The 25106-nt window shown below is 43.8% G+C and overlaps 1 protein-coding gene across 14 annotated transcripts in view; it reads right to left on the reverse strand.

Annotated features, from left to right (window-relative positions):
- Positions 1-25106, reverse strand: part of trio (trio Rho guanine nucleotide exchange factor) — an 810995-nt gene that overhangs the window by 342728 nt on the left and 443161 nt on the right. The gene's annotated exons all lie outside the window — the stretch shown is intronic.

Below are 25106 nucleotides of genomic sequence, written 5' to 3' on the forward strand. Positions count from 1 at the left end.
TGTTAGGTGAGTCACTCACCTGACACACTAGGTTAGGTGAGTCACTCACCTGACACACTAGGTTAGGTGAGTCACTCACCTGACACACTAGGTTAGGTGAGTCACTCACCTGACACACTAGGTTAGGTGAGTCACTCACCTGGCACACTAGGTTAGGTGAGTCACTCACCTGACACACTAGGTTAGGTGAGTCACTCACCTGACACACTAGGTTAGGTGAGTCACTCACCTGGCACACTAGGTTAGGTGAGTCACTCACCTGACACACTAGGTTAGGTGAGTCACTCACCTGACACACTAGCTTAGGTGAGTCACTCACCTGACACACCAGATGGTTAGGTGAGTCACTCACCTGACACACCAGAAGGTTAGGTGAGTCACTCACCTGACACACCAGAAGGTTAGGTGAGTCACTCACCTGACACACCAGAAGGTTAGGTAAGTCACTCACCTGACACCAGAAGGTTAGGTGAGTCACTCACCTGACGCACCAGGCTAGGTGAGTCACTCACCTGACACACCAGAAGGCTAGATGAGTCATCTGACACCAGAAGGCTAGGTGAGTCACTCAACTGACACACCAGAAGGTTAGGTGAGTCACTCACCTGACATACCAGGTTAGGTGAGTCACTCACCTGACACACCAAAAGGTTAGGTGAGTCACTCACCTGACACCAGAAGGTTAGGTGAGTCACTCACCAGGCTAGGTGAGTCACTCACCTGACACACCAGAAGGTTAGGTGAGTCACTCACCTGACACACCAGAAGGTTAGGTGAGTCACTCACCTGACACACCAGAAGGTTAGGTGAGTCACTCACCTGACACACCAGGCTTGGTGAGTCACTCACCTGACACACCAGAAGGTTAGGTGAGTCACTCACCTGTATTCCCTGGAACGCAGGAGGGAGAGATACATGATTATATACACCTGGAAAATCCTAGAGGGACTAGTACCGAACTTGCACACGAAAATCACTCATAACGAAAGCAAAAGACTTGGCAGACGATGCACCATCCCCCCAATGAAAAGCAGGGGTGTCACTAGCACGTTAAGAGACCATACAATAAGTGTCAGGGGCCCGAGACTGTTCAACTGCCTCCCAGCACACATAAGGGGGATTACCAACAGACCCCTGGCAGTCTTCAAGCTGGCACTGGACAAGCACCTAAAGTCAGTTCCGGATCAGCCGGGGTGTGGCTCGTACGTTGGTTTGCGTGCAGCCAGCAGCAACAGTCTGGTTGATCAGGCTCTGATCCACAAGGAGGCCTGGTCACAGACCGGGCCGCGGGGGCGTTGACCCCCGGAACTCTCTCCAGGTAAACACAAGAAGGCTAGGTGAGTCACTCACCTGACACACCAGATGGTTAGGTGAGTCACTCACCTGACACACCAGATGGTTAGGTGAGTCACTCACCTGACACACCAGATGGTTAGGTGAGTCACTCACCTGACACACCAGAAGTTTAGGTGAGTCACTCACCTGACACACCAGAAGTTTAGGTGAGTCACTCACCTGACACACCAGATGGTTAGGTGAGTCACTCACCTGACACACCAGAAGTTTAGGTGAGTCACTCACCTGACACACCAGAAGTTTAGGTGAGTCACTCACCTGACACACCAGAAGGTTAGGTGAGTCACTCACCTGACACACCAGAAGTTTAGGTGAGTCACTCACCTGACACACCAGAAGTTTAGGTGAGTCACTCACCTGACACACCAGATGGTTAGGTGAGTCACTCACCTGACACACCAGAAGTTTAGGTGAGTCACTCACCTGACGCACCAGGCTAGGTGAGTCACTCACCTGACACACCAGAAGGTTAGATGAGTCACCTGACACCAGAAGGCTAGGTGAGTCACTCACCTGACACACCAGAAGGTTAGGTGAGTCACTCACCTGACACACCAGAAGGTTAGGCGAGTCACTCACCTGACACACCAGAAGGTTAGGTGAGTCACTCACCTGACACACCAGAAGGTTAGGTGAGTCACCTGACACCAGAAGGCTAGGTGAGTCACTCACCTGACACACCAGAAGGTTAGGTGAGTCACTCACCTGACACACCAGAAGGTTAGGTGAGTCACTCACCTGACACACCAGAAGGTTAGGTGAGTCACTCACCTGACACACCAGAAGGTTAGGCGAGTCACTCACCTGACACACCAGAAGGTTAGGTGAGTCACTCACCTGACACACTAGAAGGCTAGGTGAGTCACTCACCTGACACACCAGAAGGTTAGGTGAGTCACTCACCTGACACACCAGAAGGTTAGGTGAGTCACTCACCTGACACACCAGAAGGTTAGGTGAGTCATCTGACACTGCATGTTTGTGTCAGTGTTGTGTGTCAGTCACTGCATGTTTGTGTTAGTCACTGCATGTTTGTGTCAGTCACTGCATGTTTGTGTCAATCACTGCATGTTTGTGTCAGTCACTGCATGTTTGTGTCAGTCACTGTATGTTTGTGTCAGTCACTGCATGTTTGTGTCAGTCACTGCATGTTTGTGTCAGTGTTGTGTGTCAGTCACTGCATGTTTGTGTCAGTGTTGTGTGTCAGTCACTGCATGTTTGTGTCAGTCACTGCATGTTTGTGTCAGTGTTGTGTGTCAGTCACTGCATGTTTGTGTCAGTCACTGCATGTTGTCTGTCAGTCACTGCATGTTTGTGTCAGTCACTGCATGTTTGTGTCAGTCACTGCATGTGTGTCAGTCACTGCATGTTTGTGTCAGTTACTGCATGTTTGTGTCAGTGTTGTGTGTCAGTCACTGCATGTTTGTGTCAGTGTTGTGTGTCAGTCACTGCATGTTTGTGTCAGTCACTGCATGTTTGTGTCAGTGTTGTCAGTCACTGCATTTTTGTGTCAGTGTTGTGTGTCAGTCACTGCATGTTTGTGTCAGTGTTGTGTGTCAGTCACTGCACGTTTGTGTCAGTCACTGCATGTTTGTGTCAGTCACTGCATGTTTTGTGTCAGTCACTGCATGTTTGTGTCAGTCACTGCATGTTTGTGCCAGTCACTGCATGTGTCAGTGTTGTGTGTCAGTCACTGCATGTTTGTGTCAGTCACTGCATGTTTGTGTCAGTGTTGTGTGTCAGTCACTGCATGTTTGTGTCAGTGTTGTGTGTCAGTCACTGCATGTTTGTGTCAGTCACTGCATGTTTGTGTCAGTCGCTGCATGTTTGTGCCAGTCACTGCATGTTTGTGTCAGTCACTGCATGTATGTGTCAGTGTTGTGTGTCAGTCACTGCATGTTTGTGCCAGTCACTGCATGTTTGTGTCAGTCACTGCATGTTTGTGTCAGTGTTGTGTGCCAGTCACTGCATGTTTGTGTCAGTCACTGCATGTATGTGTCAGTGTTGTGTGTCAGTCACTGCATGTTTGTGTCAGTGTTGTGTGTCAGTCACTGCATGTTTATGTCAGTCACTGCATGTTTGTGTCAGTCACTGCATGTTTGTGTCAGTCACTGCATGTTGTGTGTCAGTCACTGCATGTTTGTGTCAGCAACTGCATGTTTGTGTCAGTCACTGCATGTTTGTGTCAGTCACTGCATGTTTGTGTCAGGGTTGTGTGTCAGTCACTGCATGTTTGTGTCAGTGTTGTGTGTCAGTCACTGCATGTTTGTGTCAGTGTTGTGTGTCAGTCACTGCATGTTTCAGTGTTGTGTGTCAGTCACTGCATGTTTGTGTCAGTGTTGTGTGTCAGTCACTGCATGTTTGTGTCAGTCACTGCATGTTTGTGTCAGTCACTGCATGTTGTGTGTCAGTCACTGCATGTTTGTGTCAGTCACTGCATGTCTGTGTCAGTCACAGCATGTTTGTGTCAGTCACTGCATGTTTGTGTCAGTCACTGCATGTTTGTGTCAGTCACTGCATGTTTGTGTCAGTCACTGCATGTTGTGTGTCAGTCACTGCATGTTTGTGTCAGTCACTGCATGTTTGTGTCAGTGTTGTGAGTCAGTCACTGCATGTTTGTGTTAGTCACTGCATGTTTGTGTCAGTGTTGTGTGTCAGTCACTGCATGTTTGTGTTAGTCACTGCATGTTTGTGTCAGTGTTGTGTGTCAGTCACTGCATGCTTGTGTCAGTGTTGTGTGTCAGTCACTGCATGTTTGTGTCAGTGTTGTGTGTCAGTCACTGCATGTTTGTGTTAGTCACTGCATGTTTGTGTCAGTGTTGTGTGTCAGTCACTGCATGTTTGTGTCAGTGTTGTGTGTCAGTCATTGCATGTTTGTGTTAGTCACTGCATGTTTGTGTCAGTGTTGTGTGTCAGTCACTGCATGCTTGTGTCAGTGTTGTGTGTCAGTCATTGCAAGTTTGTGTCAGTCACTGCATGTTTGTGACAGTGTTGTGTGTCAGTCACTGCATGCTTGTGTCAGTGTTGTGTGTCAGTCACTGCATGTTTGTGTCAGTCACTGCATGTTTGTGTCAGTGTTGTGTGTCAGTCACTGCATGTTTGTGTCAGTCACTGCATGTTTGTGTCAGTGTTGTGTGTCAGTCACTGCATGTTTGTGTCAGTGTTGTGTGTCAGTCACTGCATGTTTGTGTCAGTGTTGTGTGTCAGTCACTGCATGTTTGTGTCAGTGTTGTGTCAGTCACTGCATGTTTGTGTCAGTCACTGCATGTTTGTGTCAGTGTTGTATGTCAGTCATTGCATGTTTGTGTCAGTCACTGCATATTTGTGTCAGTCACTGCATGTTTGTGTCAGTGTTGTGTGTCAGTCACTGCATGTTTGTGTCAGTCACTGCATGTTTGTGTCAGTCACTGCATGTTTGTGTCAGTCACTGCATGTTTGTGTCAGTGTTGTGTGTCAGTCACTGCATGTTTGTGTCAGTCACTGCATGTTTGTGTCAGTCACTGCATGTTTGTGTCAGTCACTGTATGTTTGTGTCAGTCACTGCATGTTTGTGTCAGTCACTGCATGTTTGTGTCAGTCACTGCATGTTTGTGTCAGTCACTGCATGTTTGTGTCAGTCACTGCATGTTTGTGTCAGTGTTGTGTGTCAGTCACTGCATGTTTGTGTCAGTCACTGCATGTTTGTGTCAGTCACAGCATGTTTGTGTCAGTCACTGCATGTTTGTGTCAGTCACTGCATGTTTGTGTCAGTCACTGCATGTTTGTGTCAGTCACTGCATGTTTGTGTCAGTCACTGCATGTTTGTGTCAGTGTTGTGTGTCAGTCACTGCATGTTTGTGTCAGTCACTGCATGTTTGTGTCAGTCATTGCATGTTTGTGTCAGTCACTGCATGTTTGTGTCAGTCACTGCATGTTTGTGTCAGTCACTGCATGTTTGTGTCAGTCACTGCATGTTTGTGTCAGTCACTGCATGTTTGTGTCAGTCACTGCATGTTTGTGTCAGTCACAGCATGTTTGTGTCAGTCACAGCATGTTTGTGTCAGTCACTGCATGTTTGTGTCAGTCACTGCATGTTTGTGTCAGTCACTGCATGTTTGTCAGTCACTGCATGTTTGTGTCAGTCACTGCATGTTTGTGTCAGTCACAGCATGTTTGTGTCAGTCACTGCATGTTTGTGTCAGTCACTGCATGTTTGTGTCAGTCACTGCATGTTTGTGTCAGTCACTGCATGTTTGTGTCAGTCACAGCATGTTTGTGTCAGTCACTGCATGTTTGTGTCAGTCACTGCATGTGTGTCAGTCACTGCATGTTTGTGTCAGTCACAGCATGTTTGTGTCAGTCACTGCATGTTTTTGTCAGTCACTGCATGTTTGTGTCAGTCACTGCATGTTTGTGTCAGTCACTGCATGTTTGTGTCAGTCACTGCATGTTTGTGTCAGTCACAGCATGTTTGTGTCAGTCACAGCATGTTTGTGTCAGTCACAGCATGTTTGTCAGTCACTGCATGTTTGTGTCAGTCACAGCATGTTTGTGTCAGTCACTGCATGTTTGTGTCAGTCACAGCATGTTTGTGTCAGTCACTGCATGTTTGTGTCAGTCACTGCATGTTTGTGTCAGTCACTGCATGTTTGTGTCAGTCACTGCATGTTTGTGTCAGTCACTGCATGTTTGTGTCAGTCACTGCATGTTTGTGTCAGTCACAGCATGTTTGTGTCAGTCACTGCATGTTTGTGTCAGTCACTGCATGTTGTGTCAGTCACTGCATGTTTGTGTCAGTCACAGCATGTTTGTGTCAGTCACTGCATGTTGTGTCAGTCACTGCATGTTTGTGTCAGTCACAGCATGTTTGTGTCAGTCACTGCATGTTGTGTCAGTCACTGCATGTTTGTGTCAGTCACAGCATGTTTGTGTCAGTCACTGCATGTTTGTGTCAGTCACTGCATGTTTGTGTCAGTCACTGCATGTTTGTGTCAGTCACTGCATGTTTGTGTCAGTCACTGCATGTTTGTGTCAGTCACTGCATGTTTGTGTCAGTCACTGGGTTTATGGAGATCACAACATTGCTTCGTGGTGGTGGAACAATTTTTTTTGATATTCTGCTGGAGTGGGTTTTGTTGTTGCTGTTTTGTTGTGCATGTTGCGGTTGCTGCTGTTGTTCTCACTGTTTCCATTGCTATTATTGCTTCTGCTGCCTCTGCGGAAGGGACTGCTATTGTTACTGCTACTGTTGTTGAGGATCAAGTGGCTCTACACACGCTCCTCGTGGTAAACTCAATAATATTTACCATGCCATTTTCCCTTGATTAATTAAAAAGCTAGGCAAGTCTAAGTTTCGGTGGCAAATTGTATGTTTGGCTTGATTCACCTGCACCTTTGAGTCTACTCGCCAGGCTCGTCTAGTGCTAGCCTGGTCAACCACGCTCTTGCTGCTGGTGGCCCGCAGCAGGAGTTTGTTATCACCGTATTTCGTTTATAAAGACGTTTCATTATAGTGTTGCTGGAACGTCTACCCGTTATCTCCTTGCGTTTAGCAAGGAGATACCGACATCACCTCGGGTTATCGTATCTGAATATTTCACTATTATCGCAGAGTTCGTACTCGCAGACATTCAAGCCTAATATTTACACATGTGATTTTGTGTGTTTCAAGAGGTCAGTATCGTCAGCAATGACCGTTTTGTATTAAATTAGGAAACATTACAACGACCTCCTAAATTTTAGAACGGTGAAACCCAGTGTGTCCCACAGGTGAGGGTCTTTCCTGAGAGGTTCCAATTAAGCATTACCTTGCTTCATCCCTCAAAGGCTACGTGAGATCCCTCAGAGGCTTCCAGGGACCAGTCCACCAGGGCAAATTTAAGCTCTACCCACTGGCTTTGACCCCAGCCTGAGACGCTGAGTTTATGACACCTGTATTATATATGACACCTCAAATGACACCTGCACTATTTCCCGTGGTACCTCAATAGCTACTACACTGCATCTGGCACTTCTGACACCTGCACTACTTCCTGTGGCACCTCGGACATTCCTTCACTCAATTATCTGGCACATCAGTCACCTCTTTATTCCGTCATTGTTAACTTCGTCACAGCCATTCTTCTTATACTTGTGTATGTTCAGAGTTTTCCAAACTGCCATCTGCTCGTGCCTTCCAGCCATGGCAAGTATGAACACGACAATCCTTGATAGATCAATCTCTAACACAACACAAGTTAGGTACCAGTTACGTGAAGGAAATGCGAGGCTGAGAGGGATGGGGTAACAGATGGTGTGGAGGATGGCAAGTGGGGGTGAGGGAGGGGCACAGGGAGAGAATTGGGAGAGAGGGGGATCGAATGGGAAGAGGGTAAGGATGGGAGTGGGGACTCGACCTGGAGGAGGGATGTGCTGGGGACTGGATATGAGACAGGAAGACCAAGGACGGGTGATGAAGGGGAGAGATCTGAGGAGAGGGAAAGGGTGAACTGGAAGGACAGGAACAGGAGTGGGAAAGAATGGGAAGACAGAGGCAGGAGTGGGGAAGGATGGGAAAACAAATGCAGAAGTGAGAAAGGATGGGTAAACAAGGGCAGGAGTGGGAAAGGATGGGTAGGACCGGTAGTTTTTGCCTTGGATGTTGCATAGATTTTGTGAGTACTGGGTACTGTGTGTCAGAGTGGTCTTAAGAATGTAAATAAATGGTTCAAAGAACCAGCAGGTTGATAAAATTAGACACATGTGCAACACTTGGATATCGTTATTGAGGAAACGTTTCGCCACACAGTGGCATCATCAGTCCAATACAATACATAGTGGATGGTACCACTGTGACCCCCCCCCCTCCCCGCCGCCTGCTTCGCCTCACCTGACTACAGTATATAAGCCATGTCTACGACCCTATGCTGTACATTCTACAAGACTGATGGACTGAACACTTCGACTCCAGGCTGAGGGACTGATTACCTCAAACTCCTCCTGTCCTTACACCTTCTGCTTTGTACTGGACTGATGAAGCCACTGTGTGGCGAAACGTTTCCTGAATAAAGATTCCCATATGTTGCATAAGTGTCTCAATCTTCAACTTGTCGGTTTTTCAAACCATTCATTACACAGTAAGAAAAGTCTTCACTACCTCCGTAAATTGTCAGTCATAATCTTGGTTTACTGTACTACTGAAATTCATAGACTCAATTATGTTTGCTTCTGGACTGACATAAAAAAAAGGTTACTTTTTTTTTTTGTTTAAGCAAGTTTTCGTTTCATACATGTACGGTACCGTGTTGTATGCCGGAGGTAGTACCGCTGGTAGTACCGCTGGTAGTACCGCTGGTAGCACCGCTGGTAGCACCGCTGGTAGCACCGCTGGTAGCACCACTAGTGTCTCCTTCAAACGTTTCTTCAAGCTCTGAGAGTGCAGCCGTAAGTCTGCCTTAATTAACATTTACAGATGCTTATCATAGTTTCAGTTATGTGTGGGACTGTAAGAGTGTAGTATTACAAGATACAGTTATGTGTGGGAGTGTAGTATTACAAGATATAGTTATGTGTGGGAGTGTAATATTACAAGATACAGTTATGTGTGGGAATGTAATATTACAAGATACAGTTATGTGTGGGAGTGTAGTATTACAAGATATAGTTATGTGTGGGAGTGTAATATTACAAGATACAGTTATGTGTGGGAGTGTAATATTACAAGATACAGTTATGTGTGGGAGTGTAATATTACAAGATACAGTTATGTGTGGGAGTGTAATATTACAAGATACAGTTATGTGTGGGAGTGTAATATTACAAGATACAGTTATGTGTGGGACTGTAAGAGTGTAGTATTACAAGATACAGTTATGTGTGGGAATGTAGTATTACAAGATACAGTTATGTGTGGGACTGTAAGAGTGTAGTATTACAAGATACAGTTATGTGTGGGAATGTAATATTACAAGATACAGTTATGTGTGGGAATGTAGTATTACAAGATACAGTTATGTGTGGGAGTGTAATATTACAAGATACAGTTATGTGTGGGAGTGAACTGTGTGTTGTAACACACAATAGATGGCGTGGTGATGCAACACAGTTTTTGCTATTTTTCTCATATACTTAAGGTGAGCAACATTTCTGCACACTTCGCAGTTTATATAAGCAACATAAACCACTTTTTAGTAAAATAAAGTGGAGTTCACTGTGTGTGTGTAACTGTAAGTGCGCTGATGCGAGTTGTCTCGCTAGTGTCTGCTAGGGTCAGTAATGACGCCTCCCATCATACATGAGATGTATTAAACCAGGCTGTGATGGATTTGTGGGGCAGCGGGCTTGCGACTAGTAGTAACAGCCTAGTTAACCAGGCCTTAATCCACCAGGAGGCCTGGTCTGGGACCAGGCCGCTGGGGGTGTTGACCACAGAAAACTTTCTTCAGATATTACTTCAGGTATTTGCGAGAAGGCGGAAGGGAGGAAGGAAGGAGAAAGGGAGAAGAATGAATGGAGAAGGGAACTCCCACTTCATCTTACTCTCTCACTCACATCAACTACACGCTATTAGCTTCCGAGTTTCCATACAATAACCAAGTGTATAACTTTCTCAATATTGCTAATAGCAACTCTTGGAGAATACGCTCCATCAATTCTCTCATTTAACAACTGAGATGCCTACTACAGTAATATATGTGATGCGAATGTGATTATTTTTGAAAGTTTTTCTGTAGTAAAATCAAGAGTGGAAATATACTAGGCTCATCAAGGGACAACAATAAGTGTGGGAATACAAAAATACTTTACACATCAAGGGACAAATAATATGAACGCAGAAGCACGAAGTAAAACACCAGGAGGGAAAGAAGGGGTGAGAATGGCAGAGTGGGAATACAAAGGTACTCAAGACATTAAGGAAGAATAACAATACGCCTGCAGTTTCCTTACCTCCACATCCTGCTATTGCTACACTGGCCACGTACCTGCAACACAACCACATAACATTAATATTATCATCTTAGCATGTGTTAACTTTTATATTAATTTGCACAACACGTAAAGTTACAATGTAATAACGCTGGTAGAATTAGAATTACCGACAATATGTTACATAAAAGAACACAGGTCCAACTAATGTAACATTTTATTGTGGCAACGTTTCGCTCTCCAGGAGCTTTGTCAAGCCGTTACAAACAATACAGGGACACAATTCTAACGCACACACACACACACATACACATACACACACACACACACACACACACACACACACACACACACACACACACACACACACACACACACACACACACACACACACATATATATAGAAGGGTCCACCTCTGGTGTAAATTGTGGGACCCATAGCCTCGGAGAAGTGGATAAAAAGGCTTCAAGGAAGAATATTTGGATTTCTTCCTGAAGACGTTTGAATATTCCACTTCCCCTACCACCCCATGTTTTCGTATTTTTTTTTTTTACCAATAGGAATATTTTATTACATAATATGGTACAGAAGATTTAAGAGATACATTGTTGATATAAAGGTGACATATAAGGTACATGTTGTTACGTGTGTATCGCCGATTATAAGGCGAAAATCTCATCCAGCTCCTCAGAGCTGGGGCGTGTTCCCAAAATACAGCAGGCATTACCCCTTTGAACAGCCGCACTGAGCCGCTGGAGCAGAAAACTAGCTGCCCTGGGATCCCTAGTTACCCTGATGAGTCTTTTTCCCAGCTCCTTAAGGAATTTAGATGCACTCTTTCCCCATGAGCCAAGGGTCTCTGAGCCTATGGGAACAAACATACAATGATGGGCTAGTTCTCCATAATTTTTAGACTTTTGGGACTCCCTGAAGCTGGCAGCTGCCCCTCCTTCCTTCCTGATAACATTAGTTACACTTGTGTACTTTTACCTAAGCTTACAACGTCTACTGTCTCTCAACCTGCTAGACCACTACGAATAAATGCTTTAATTTTTGTCCCATTACAATTAGTAATTTAATAGATACCCCTACATCGAAAACTGTTAAAAGCGCCCAAAAGGTGGGTGAGACATCAATTGTAAACCTGCTTGTGGTCCACTTGTACAAACATCACTTTTTCTTACATAAATCTCTTAGGTAATGTAACCTGAAGTGCTATCAATATAAACTTAATGCCTACTTTTATAGCAGTAAATACAGGGAGTTTCCCTCGTGGGAGGTCCCGAGTTGGTACTCCTGGTAACTCGTTTACTACATATACAAACAAGATGGTTGTAAATATGGGAGTACCAACTTGGGGCTTCCTACGCGTGAAACACCCTGGTAGGCTATCAGCTTAATGATAGGCTACAAAAAAATTATGAGAATTTAAATTCAACCACAAATTTGCAGGCATATCAGGCATGTGTGAATATCCTTTAATTTGTAACAGCCTTCCTTAAAATATATTAAAATTTACCAATATAATCTTATCATTAAGAATGAAATCGCAAAGTTCCTGCAAACCAAAGCAACTAGGTTTTCCAGAGTGCAGTTTCCCCTGCCCCGAGAAAAAGGGCGGCTGTTAGTATCTAATAGTATTTAACTGTAGACAAATGCCTTAAAGAATTCAAGGAATTTAAGGGTCTGGTTACCCAGCCCACATGCTCCTTGTATTTTATCTCTTGAACGCAAGATCTTGTGAATGATCACAAGGTTCTTTACATTCAACTATTTCTATTCAGTGATCTGATTACACTTCTCCGTCCACATCTTTATTTCTTAATATTATCCATAACAGAGTATCTAATTTTTGTTTTCGTTGAACATATTGTTTTATATAGCCCACTAAACCTTTTATTATGTTCGTTTAAGTGAGGTTCAACAATTATACAAACTCCTTGAGAGAGAGGTGTGGAATCTGCCCAGCGCTCTTGACAATGATAATTTAAACAACTAAGAACACCCTCAAATTAAAGCCACCCAAACAACCAATCACAACAGACTCCCAGTGTTTCTCAACGTGGAATTCCGTTGTGTCTGCTGTGTTAGTGTTCCTCTCCCAACCCATTCTTACACCCCAAGTAACATCCATGCAAATTTAAACGTTTCCTGGGTATACTCAATCACTACACTGCCAGACGTATCACTATCATTTTTGCAATTTACTTATTTGTGTAACCTATAATAAATAAAACAAGATTTGAAGGTTTACAGGGAGCACTCAAAAATTAACGTGGAAACATTAGGGTAGGTTGTGTTGGTACGAGGGTAGTAACTCTGAGGTTACTGGTGCTGGGCTGCACCTCACAGCCTTCCCTAACATCCCACTAAAACACCGCCGCCACCACACTGCCACATTCCAACCTGGCTAGTGCACCAGTTATGTTCCTTTCCTCTTCCCAGCGATGTGCTTAGCTCACCTGGCCTCAGCCAAGCTTACCTGACCGCAGCCTAGCTTACCTGGCCTCAGTCTAGATTACCTGGCCTCAGCCTAGCTTTATAAATTAGACATAAGTGCAACACGTGGGTATCTTTAGTGTGGAAACGTTTTGCTACACAGTGGCTTTATCAGTCCAATGCAAAGAAGAATTTTGAAAATCAGGAGTAGTTTGAGGTAATCAGTCCTTCAGCCTAGAGTTGATGTAATCAGTCCATCAATCTTGATAAAAATACAGCATATGGTTAGGTTAGGTAAGGTTTGTCAGGACAAGTGTTTCCTGACGCGGGTCTTAGTCATATGATAACCAGCAGCTGGAGCTTTTGGTCATCTGACCGAGGCCTTCCGCTGGCATACCGGTCCACCTCTTTGAAAAGGTAATAATTATAGCTATTATGATTACAGCATATGCGCGAAGAAGGGGACTTATATACTGCAGACAAGTGAGGTGAAACAGCCGTAGGCGGTGTCACCATGACCATATCCACGGGTTGAAGCAGGTCATACCGACAGGTGTAGGCAAGCTTAGAATTACCTGTATCAACATCCCAAGATGTTGCTCTTCTGACAGGAATGTAAACAAATGGTTCAGAGGACCATTGTGTGATGAAACATTTACACAATAAAGATACCCAAGCGTTGCACATGTCGGTTCTCTGGGTCATTTATCTACACTGAGCCTAGCTCACCTACACTGAACCTGGCTCACCTACACTGAACCTGGCTCACCTACACTGAACCTAGCTCACCTGCACTGAACCTGGCTCACCTACACTGAACCTAGCTCACCTGCACTGAACCTAGCTCACCTACACTGAACCTAGCTCACCTGCACTGAACCTAGCTCACCTGCACTGAACCTAGCTCACCTGCACTGAACCTAGCTCACCTGCACTGAACCTAGCTCACCTACACTGAACCTAGCTCACCTGCACTGAACCTAGCTCACCTGCACTGAACCTAGCTCACCTGCACTGAACCTAGCTCACCTACACTGAACCTAGCTCACCTGCACTGAACCTAGCTCACCTGCACTGAACCTAGCTCACCTACACTGAACCTAGCTCACCTGCACTGAACCTAGCTCACCTACACTGAACCTAGCTCACCTACACTGAACCTAGCTCACCTGCACTGAACCTAGCTCACCTGCACTGAACCTATGTCACCTACACTGAACCTAGCTCACCTGCACTGAACCTAGCTCACCTGCACTGAACCTAGCTCACCTACACTGAACCTAGCTCACCTACACTGAACCTAGCTCACCTACACTGAACCTAGCTCACCTACACTGAACCTAGCTCACCTACACTGAACCTAGCTCACCTGCACTGAACCTAGCTCACCTGCACTGAACCTAGCTCACCTGCACTGAACCTAGCTCACCTACACTGAACCTAGCTCACCTGCACTGAACCTAGCTCACCTACACTGAACCTAGCTCACCTGCACTGAACTTAGCTCACCTGCACTGAACCTAGCTAAGCCACACAGATTTAGCGCTTATGCAAATATTTTCAAATTATTAAAAGCTACCGAATGTGGTGAAATTAGTGTATTAATTCTAAACATTAGGGAAGAGGAAGAAATAAAGCCTCGTTATGCACGCCTTCAAACTAAGATCCCTGAAACGTTCTCCGAACAATACAAAAGATTAATATAAATATAAAATAATGATAATTGCTATTGATAAAGCTTTGAGTGGCAGGTAATCCTGACTGAGCGGCGTCATGAATGCCTCGTTCTCTCACTAATCGCTTGCAATTGCATATTCAGATTTTCGTTCTAACATCATATTGTTATTATTGCAATACTCGCAAAATATATAAATTTTGCGGCATTTGGGAATTGTGTTTATAACTAGGGAGGAGTCAAGGTGCACGTTAGGTCCCCCGTTTTCTATTATGTTATTTTTCCCATATAATCTACCTTGTCCATTATTACTATCCCAGTTCTCTGTATGCTTTCGTAAGGTCAAGTCTAACATCTCTCCCTATTTCATGGAATAACTTAAGAAAGAACACTGCAGCAGGTCCACTGGCCAAACTAGACAGGTCCTTCACACACACACACACATTATATATATATATATATATATATATATATATATATATATATGTGTGTGTGTGTGTGTGTGTGTGTGTGTGTGTGTGTGTGTGTGTGTGTGTGTGTGTGTGTGTGTGTGTGTGTGTGTGTGTGTGTGTGTGTGTCGTGCCGAATAGGCAGAACTTGCGATCTTGGCTTAAATAGCAACGCTCATCTTGCCATATAAGACAAGCTAAAATTTGTGTATGCAATAATTTCGCCAAAATCATTCTGAACCTAACGAAAAAACATATTTCACTGTGTCTGTTTAGTATTAAATTATTGTAAACAAATCTAAAATATATTTAGTTGGATTAGGCTAAAATAAATTGCTCTTGTTATAATAAGGTTAGGTAAGTTTTCTAAGATTCTTTTGGAGCAAAATTAAAAAATTTTACATTAACATTAATGAAAAAAATATATCTTTAAACGTATAAGAGAAAATTTTAGAAAGGACTTAATTTTAAACGAGTTATTGCTAATTGACCAGTTTTACACACACACACATCTTCGGTGAAATCGCAGATCTAGAGTGTGTACAGAGATCCTTTACTGCACGTATAAGTTCTGTCAAGCACCTTAACTACTGGGAACGCTTGGAAGCACTTGACTTGTACTCGTTGGAACGCAGGAGGGAGAGATATATCATAATCTACACTTGGAAAATCTTGGAAGGAATGGTCCCAAATCTGCACACAGAAATCACTCCCTACGAAAGTAAAAGACTGGGCAGGCGATGCAAAATGCCGCCAATAAAAAGTAGGGGCGCCACTGGTACACTAAGAGAAAACACCGTAAGTGTCCGGGGCCCAAAACTGTTCAACAGCCTCCCATCAAGCATTAGGGGAATTGCCAATAAACCCTTGGCTGCCTTCAAGAGAGAGCTGGACAGATACCTAAAGTCAGTGCCGGATCAGCCGGGCTGTGGCTCGTACGTCGGACTGCGTGCGGCCAGCAGTAACAGCCTAGTTGATCAGGCCCTGATCCATCGGGAGGCCTGGTCATGGACCGGGCCGCGGGGGCGTTGATCCCCGGAATAACCTCCAGGTAACCTCCAGGTAACGACACACACACACACACACATATATATATATATATATATATATATATATATATATATATATATATATATATATATATATATATAAGTTTGTTTGGGTACAGGTACACATAAATACAGTTACATCAATTATCAGTTACAGCAGCATATGTGTAGATTACCTAGAATAACCCCCCCCCCCCAAAAAAAAAAAAAAAAGTCAGTGACTTATTTCCATACATATATAACGAGCTGCTAGAAAATGCTAAATTAAAACTTATTAAAAATCAATTTTACAAAATAGAGAAAGAAATTAATTATGGTAGTTTGCGGTACTATCAGTTGTACAGTTCTCTCTCTCTCTCTCTCTCTATTGCGCCACAGAAAACGGTCACCTCGTGTAGAATATTGACTTGGCCAGCAGAAAAGTTAGATTGCGGAGCGAATGGTGCATGACGCAGTACCTGATAAACCTCACCATACATGAAAACAGTAACAGATAGTGATGATGAAAAGCACAATGTTTGCTACCATAATCACACGACATTAACAATAATACGTCAAGCTCTCTGGTTCCTTCTCAATACATTCTCTTTTAAACATTCTATCAAATCTTCCTCTCATTATTTTTTCCTCAAAACCCCTTTATTCTTTATATCTAACTGCTACTGTTTCCCTTACACCTACTTACTGATCTTTCTCTCTCTTTCGACTTGGCTTACATTTTCCCTCGGCTCTATGTAACCAATGTTCCAGTGCATCTTTTTCTCGCGTTTTCCTACTATATACATTTAGTTTTTTCTTCCCCTTGCTCTTTCCATTTCTCTCTCTCTCTCTCTCCCCCCTCTCTCTCTCTCTCTCTCTCTCTTTCCCCTCTCTCCCTCTCGATCCATACTTATCTCTTTTTATTCCAGTAACTAACCACTTTTATGTATGTTCCCCTCATTCTCAAGCATCATTACTGTAACTCAGACACTTAGGGTTTTTATTACTACCAACACAGTACAATAAATCTTTCATTACCACCACACAGTCCAATAAATTTTTCGTTTCCACCACACGGTACAACAAATCTCTTATTACCATCACCAACACGGTCCAATAATTATTTCATTTTCACAAACACGGCACAATAAATTTTTCATTACCATAAACACGGTGCAAAAAAATCTCTCATTACCACCACACAACACCTGATGATTCACTTTCATCACACATCACAACACCTGATGATTCACTATCATCACACATCACAACACCTGATGATTCACTTTCATCACACATCACAACACCTGATGATTCACTATCATCACACATCACAACACCTGATGATTCACTATCATCACACATCACAACACCTGATGATTCACTTTCATCACACATCACAACACCTGATGATTCACTTTCATCACACATCACAACACCTGATGATTCACTTTCATCACACATCACAACACCTGATGATTCACTTTCATCACACATCACAACACCTGATGATTCACTTTCATCACACATCACAACACCTGATGATTCACTTTCATCACACATCACAACACCTGATGATTCACTTTCATCACACCTAATCCTTCACTTCAGTGTTTACTTCAAGACTAAGTAAAACTGCTAGAACAATACCTTCTGGAACTGAGTTTCTGCTGTACTCAGATTGAATCTGGTTTGATTTACTATCACGCTGTAATTTTTGATATACCTTTTGTCCTCATTTTATAAGCCATTACTCTGTATTCGCTTGTAAAAACTTTAAGAAAATCTTGAAAACCAGATCTGCCTTTTGTTTTTTACGAGCCTGATTTTACAGTAGTGGTGTAATAGGTGTGGTAGAGGACCTTCCTGTTCTTAAGTCATCATGACGTGATCAAGGTCCCAGGACAGAATGATGTCCTAGTGTTTGCTCACGTCTCTCTCTAAACCAGTGTAGCTCTTGCTTTACCATAAACCCATTTAGCTCTTGCTTTACCATAAACCCATTAAAATGTCTACTCAACTCCATCTCGAGAACCATTTATAATGTATAATGTTGATGTTACTGGTCTGTATGTTTTCTGTGCTCAGCTGAATCCTTTGTGAAGATTTCTATTTAGGGTTCACTGACTACCCATTCCAGTGGTACTCTGCTTTCATTAATAAATGTAACATTCCTGAAATCTGGTTCAGGTACCGTCTGATTTATTATTGTTGTTGTTGTTGTATAAGATGTATTAAGCTCTATTTGGCGGTAACTGAGGTTCATACTGCCCAAATCTGGCAGAGAAAATAAAACAAAGAAGTGTTCTCAATCAGAAAAAGTGGATCCCTGCCGTCTGAATCCCCTCAAGGAAGGTTCCTTGATGTTGGTGAGGGGCTCTTGATTTAGGGAATTGGATCTGTGCTCCAGTTCCCCGAATTAAGCCTGAATGCCTTACACATCCCCCCCACCCAGGCGCCGTATAATTCTCCGGGTTTAGCGCTTCCCCCTTGATTATAATAATAATAATAATGCCGTCTGAGCCCCGGACAAAGTGAAACTCCCCTGCTCTGTGACCGGGGCTTCAAAAAAAATCTTTACAATATCAGCAACGAGCACAAAACAAGATCATTGGCATTTCGTGGGCAAATAAGGAGGAACCAGCCTCGCAAAAACGAACAGGAGGATAATGCACCAAGGCACAGTACTCGCCCGAATTCTTTCTCATTCTCATATCCCGTCTAAAACAGAGAAAGTCTGAGCGGCATCCATTGAGGTCACAGAAAATCTACACGTTGATATAAACCAGGTCTTCCAGCGAGCCACACAAAATAATATATTCTCGAAAGACAAATTTCGGTTACTCTGCTAGGGAAAAATTGAAGAATTTAACACTGAAAAAGGAGTGTAAAACAAACTCAGTGGATAAGGAATGTGGGAGACCTAGGAATAATAATACCAGACGATGTTACCTTCAAGAATCATAACACTGTTGCTGTCAGAAACACAAGGAAATTAATAGTCTGGATGACCATAACCTTCAAAACGATGAAATATCTAGACAATGATGACACTCTTAAAGTCACGTATTCTCTCTGGAATATCGCTACACACTAATTGCCCCTTTTTAATGCAACCAAAATCGCCAATAAATTCAATCACCTAAATTACTGGGAGCGCTTGAACTCCCTTAACCTCTACTCCGTGGAACATAGGCGAGAAAGATACACTATAATCTGACCACCGAAATAATTCTCTACAAGAGCAAGAGGTTCGGCACACAGTGCAAAATGCATCCACTGAAAAACCAGTGGTGCAATGAGTAAATAAAAGACAACTAGATAAGTATAAAGAGTTCTCAACAGTCTTCCTTCAAACATAAGGAACATCAGCAGAACTCCGGCTGTCCTCAAGAGAAAGATAAATTCCTGATCAGCCGGGCTATAGTGCCTCCGTAGGAGTGGGCACCAACAGCCTGATTGATCAGACCGCCAGAGGTGACAACCCCAGGAATCGTCTTGAAGTAATCCTCAGGTAACCAATGTTGAGGGCAGAGCAAGACATCCACTCTAATGCAACACTAAAACTTTGACCTTAACACTCTCAACATGCTTTTATTTATTTTACACAAACTGTAGGATTACTGTTAATATTATATGTGTACTTTGCAAGGGAAACAGATCCATTACAAGACTATCGTGGTAGTCACCAGTGTAGTACCTGCTCCATTACAAGACTATCGTGGTAGTCACCAGTGTAGTACCAATAACTATGTCACCAGTACCTAAATAGTGTTTTTAATATAGATTTTGCGTGAAAAAGAAAAGTTTTACTCAATTTCCTGGATGATACTTTGTTCCTTCAGTATTTCTTCCATCTGGTAGAAATGTTTTGGTGGGAACAAAAGTTATGTTTGTGTTGGCACAGCAGGGATGGAACAAGGGGGTGAGGGGAACGCTTCTTTAACATCCTATGCTTTTCACGTGAAAATTTGGGAACCTTAAGTCACAGCATTTTCTTACCTTGAGTGATGTTATACACATTTTTTGGGGGAGGGGGGGGGGTGATAGCATATTCATGCATTTCTTGAGGTGTGAATATTCGTGTTTCATTTCTTTTGCCGTTATGGTGTCACTATCTGCACATTACCAGACCAGAGTATTGACATTGTTTACGTTTTATGACCCAGTCTGTGGCCTTTTTACTTTATTTTACTGACGGTCTTTCTGTCTGATTCTCTCTCTCTCTCTCTCTCTCTCTCTCTCTCTCTCTCACACACACATACAGGAAGTACTTAGGAAAATGGATGATTAGAACAGCGGAGTGGTTGAGGCAAGATCCATACACAGCTCTAAGAAGAGTTACGATAGGGTTCTCCAGCTAGACGTGTGTGAACCCAGTAGCGAAGTAGCTGAGCCAGGAGCTGACCTTCATTCATTCCTATTTTCAAGAGTACGTATGAGGGAACCTGGTAGGCCAGAGTGCAATAGGTGAGTACTTCCCAATCATATTCTCTTTCTCGTTATCTGTCATGTTTCACTGTCTCACCATCTTAAAGCCCTGAGAGGTTAAGAGGTGAGGTGCAAGCTGAAGACTGTGGCTGCAAGCGCAACAGTGTGGCTGCAAGTGCAACAGTGTGGCTGCAAGCACAACAGTGTGGCTGCAAGCGCAACACTCTCCCCGGAATTCATTCGTCATGCTGGCAATTACCTTGATACATGCAACATGAAAAAGCTTTCGAAGAGGACACAATAAAATGCCACAACACACGAATGTCACTACTGTGATAATCTGCCCGAGGCTCTTATAATCTCCCACGTGACAATACTCTGGTATATAATATGTAGTAATTAATACAACTTTTCTTCTATATAGTGTATCCATATGAAGACATTACATACCTGGAGTCTACCTGTGGCCCGATCCATGACCAGGCCTCCCGGTGGATCAGGGCCTAATCAACCAGGCTGTTTCTGTTGGCCACACATAGTCTAATATACGAACCACAGAACGGCTGATCCGGCACCGACTTTAAGTATCTGTCTAACTCCCTCTTGAAGGCAGCCAGGGGCCTATTGGCAATTCCCCTTATGCATGGTGGGAGGCTGTTGAACAGTTTTGGGCCCCGGATACATATTGTGTTTTCTCTTAGTCTCTGACAATAATGTGTGCTAAGGAGAGTAATTTCTTGTATAGCTAACATTCATGTACCTATGTAAGTTGATCCTCTCTTTAATGTTAATGTAAATACCTCAGTTTACATTATTCCCGGTATATCTCCTTTTACTCTGACTTTCAAGATTTAAATAATGAGATATTACAGGGACCTCAAATAAGTCACTGACTTTTTTAGGGGTTATCCCAGGTAATTTACACTATGTATGATAATTGTGCTTGTTTGTACCTGTGTCTAAATAAACTTGCTTACTTAACATAAATGTGCGAACTGAGTATAAAACCTCCGTTTTTTTTCCCTTTTCTTGGTAAGTCTGGCACAGAGAGTATGGGCTCTCTCTACTGGTTTGTACACAGCTCGACCTGACTTCAACAAAACTGGGTAGAAGGAAAATGCGATGGAAAAAATACAAGACAGAGGTAGACAAGAATGACATATAACAAAACAATTACTGGGTTGGAAAAATAAGTCAGTTGGTGTTGCGAGGGAGGAATGTTCGGCAGGTAGTGGTGGTAGTTGTGATATTTACATAACACTTTGACCGCGTATGTCACTCAACGCTCTTACCAATAACAATTATAGACAATACACGCACGCACACGCGCACACGCGCACACACACACACACACACACACACACACACACACACACACACACACACACACACACACACACACACACACATAAACTGGAGGACCAAGCAGGGATAACAGGGAAGGCACTGCAATGGATCAGGGAATACTTGTCAGGAAGACAGCAGCGAGTAATGGTACGTGGCGAGGTGTCAGAGTGGGCACCTGTGACCAGCGAGGTCCCACAGGGGTCAGTCCTAGGACCAGTGCTGTTTCTGGTATTTGTGAACGACATGACGGAAGAAATAGACTCTGAGGTGTCCCTGTTTGCAGATGACGTGAAGTTGATGAGAAGTATTCACTCGATCGAAGACCAGGCAGAACTACAAAGGGATCTGGACAGGCTGCAGACCTGGTCCAGCAATTGGCTCCTGGAGTTCAATCCCACCAAGTGCAAAGTCATAAAGATTGGGGAAGGGCAAAGAAGACCGCAGACGGAGTACAGTCTAGGGGGCCAGAGACTACAAACCTCACTCAAGGAAAAAGATCTTGGGGTGAGTATAACACCAGGCACATCTCCTGAAGCGCACATCAACCAAATAACTGCTGCAGCATATGGGCGCCGCAAACCTCAGAACAGCATTCCGACATCTTAATAAGGAATCGTTCAGGACCCTGTACACCGTGTACGTTAGGCCCATATTGGAGTATGCGGCACCAGTTTGGAACCCACACCTAGCCAAGCACGTGAAGAAACTAGAGAAAGTGCAAAGGTTTGCAACAAGACTAGTCCCAGAGTTAAGAGGTATGTCCTATGAGGAGAGGTTAAGGGAAATCAACCTGACGACACTGGAGGACAGGAGAGATAGGGGGGACATGATAACGACATACAAAATACTGAGAGGAATTGACAAGGTGGACAAAGACAGGATGTTCCAGAGATTGGACACAGTAACAAGGGGACATAGTTGGAAGTTGAAGACACAGATGAATCACAGAGATGTTAGGAAGTATTTCTTCAGCCACAGAGTAGTCAGTAAGTGGAATAGTTCGGGAAGCGATGTAGTGGAGGCAGGATCCATACATAGCTTTAAGCAGAGGTATGATAAAGCTCACGGTTCAGGGAGAGTGACCTAGTAGCGATCAGTGAAGAGGCGGGGCCAGGAGCTCGGACTCGACCCCCGCAACCTCAACTAGGTGAGTACAACTAGGTGAGTACACACACACACACACACACACACACACACACACACACACACACACACACACACACACACACACGTAGCGGAGGCGGGAACCATACACTGTTTTAAGACGAGGTTTGATAAAGCTCATGGGGCAGGGAGAGAGAGGACCCAGTAGCAACCAGTGAAGAGGCGGGGCCAGGAGCCAAGACTCGACCCCTGCAACCATAGATAGGTGAGTACACACACACACACACACACACGTACGTTAGGAAGTATTTTTTCAGTCACAGAGTAGTCAGGAAGTGGTATAGTTTGGGAAGCGATGTAGTGGAGGCAGGATCCATACATAGCTTTAAGCAGAGGTATGATAAACCTCATGGTGCGGGGATAGTGACCCAGTAGAGGCCAGTGAAGAGGCGGGGCCAGGAGCTATGACTCGACCCCTGCAAACACAACTATGTGAGTACAACATACACAAACACACACACACATACAGTCTAGGGGGTCAGAGACTACAAACCTCACTCAAGGAAAAAGATCTTGGGGTGAGTATAACACCAGGCACATCTCCTGAAGCGCACATCAACCAAATAACTGCTGCAGCATATGGGCGCCGCAAACCTCAGAACAGCATTCCGACATCTTAATAAGGAATCATTCAGGACCCTGTACACCGTGTACGTTAGGCCCATATTGGAGTATGCGGCACCAGTTTGGAACCCACACCTAGCCAAGCACGTGAAGAAACTAGAGAAAGTGCAAAGGTTTGCAACAAGACTAGTCCCAGAGCTAAGAGGTATGTCCTACGAGGAGAGGTTAAGGGAAATCAACCTGACGACACTGGAGGACAGGAGAGATAGGGGGGACATGATAACGACATACAAAATATTGAGAGGAATTGACAAGGTGGACAAAGACAGGATGTTCCAGAGATTGGACACAGTAACAAGGGGACATAGTTGGAAGTTGAAGACACAGATGAATCACAGGGATGTTAGGAAGTATTTCTTCAGCCACAGAGTAGTCAGTAAGTGGAATAGTTCGTGAAGCGATGTAGTGGAGGCAGAATCCATACATAGCTTTAAGCAGAGGTATGATAAAGCTCAGGTACAGGGAGAGTGACCTAGTAGCGACCAGTGAAGAGGCGGGGCCAGGAGCTTGAACTCGACCCCTGCAACCTGAACTAGGTGAGTACACACACACACAAATTAACAAACAAAACCATGAACATGAACAAAACACTCAACACTAATACTATCATACATACTTAAAACTAACAGCAACAGTTAAAAGTCTCAAAGTTCCCCGATATTCGTACATGCACCTCAGTAATAACAAAGCATGAGGAAGAAGGCGGAGAGGCCTCAGTCATGGACAAATTATTAAAACGTGTTACCCACGCCACAACCTACACACACGTAATGGTTGTAATTATAACCATAATTTTTAAAGAGGTGGAGTGGTAAGCCAGCGTAAGGCCTCCGTAAGATGACCAAAAGCTCCAGGTGCGGGTCATCATATAACAGTGACCCGCATCAGGAAACACTTATCCTGTAAGGTACGGAGTGGGAAGGAATGTAGGAGCACCTGCAGACAGGTAGTTATAGATGAGATATGTGCTCCCTATCCTCAATCTGCAAGGACTCGTCTCAAAGTGATAAGTCCTGTTGAAGAAGCGCCAAACACCCAGGTGCTGCCAGACCACACCATAGGTGGGGATATAACCCGCGGTCACCATAAACTCGTGAATCAGGTGGTGTCAAGGTGGGCCAGGTGATGAGACTTAGTGCAAGGTAAGGCAGCTTGATCATTAAAATGGTATAAAATACCGACAGGTTGTTAGGTAAGACACATATGCAACAGTTAGGTATCTTTATTTCGAAACGTTTCGCCTACACAGTAGGCTTCTTCAGTCGAGTACAGAAAAGTTGATAAAAGCAGAGGGACTGACCACCTCAAAACTTTAAGGGTGACGGACTGATTACATCGTCTTCAAGTATCTTCTGCTTCTATCAACTTTTCTGTACTTGACTGAAGAAGCCTACTGTGTAGGCGAAACGTTTCGAAATAAAGATACCTAACTGTTGCATATGTGTCTTACATAAGGCAGCTTAGAGAGTAGAAGGACGCATAATATATAACAATAAAACTTTAGTTTACCCCACAAACACAGAGAATGAGCATACCTTAAGAGTATACCCCCTTATGAACATATACTTCACACCCTCTGGTCTCTCCAGTTTTAAATATCCAAAAAGTGTGATGAGTGAGAGAGTATCAGAGAAGTATGAGGCGAGACACCTGAGGTGTGACTGACAGGTCTGTTAGTGTTAGTTTATTGTCTGGGAAAAACCACCCAT

The sequence above is a fragment of the Cherax quadricarinatus genome, chromosome 50 (assembly GCF_038502225.1).
Source record: "Cherax quadricarinatus isolate ZL_2023a chromosome 50, ASM3850222v1, whole genome shotgun sequence".
Taxonomy (NCBI): Eukaryota; Metazoa; Arthropoda; class Malacostraca; order Decapoda; family Parastacidae; genus Cherax; species Cherax quadricarinatus.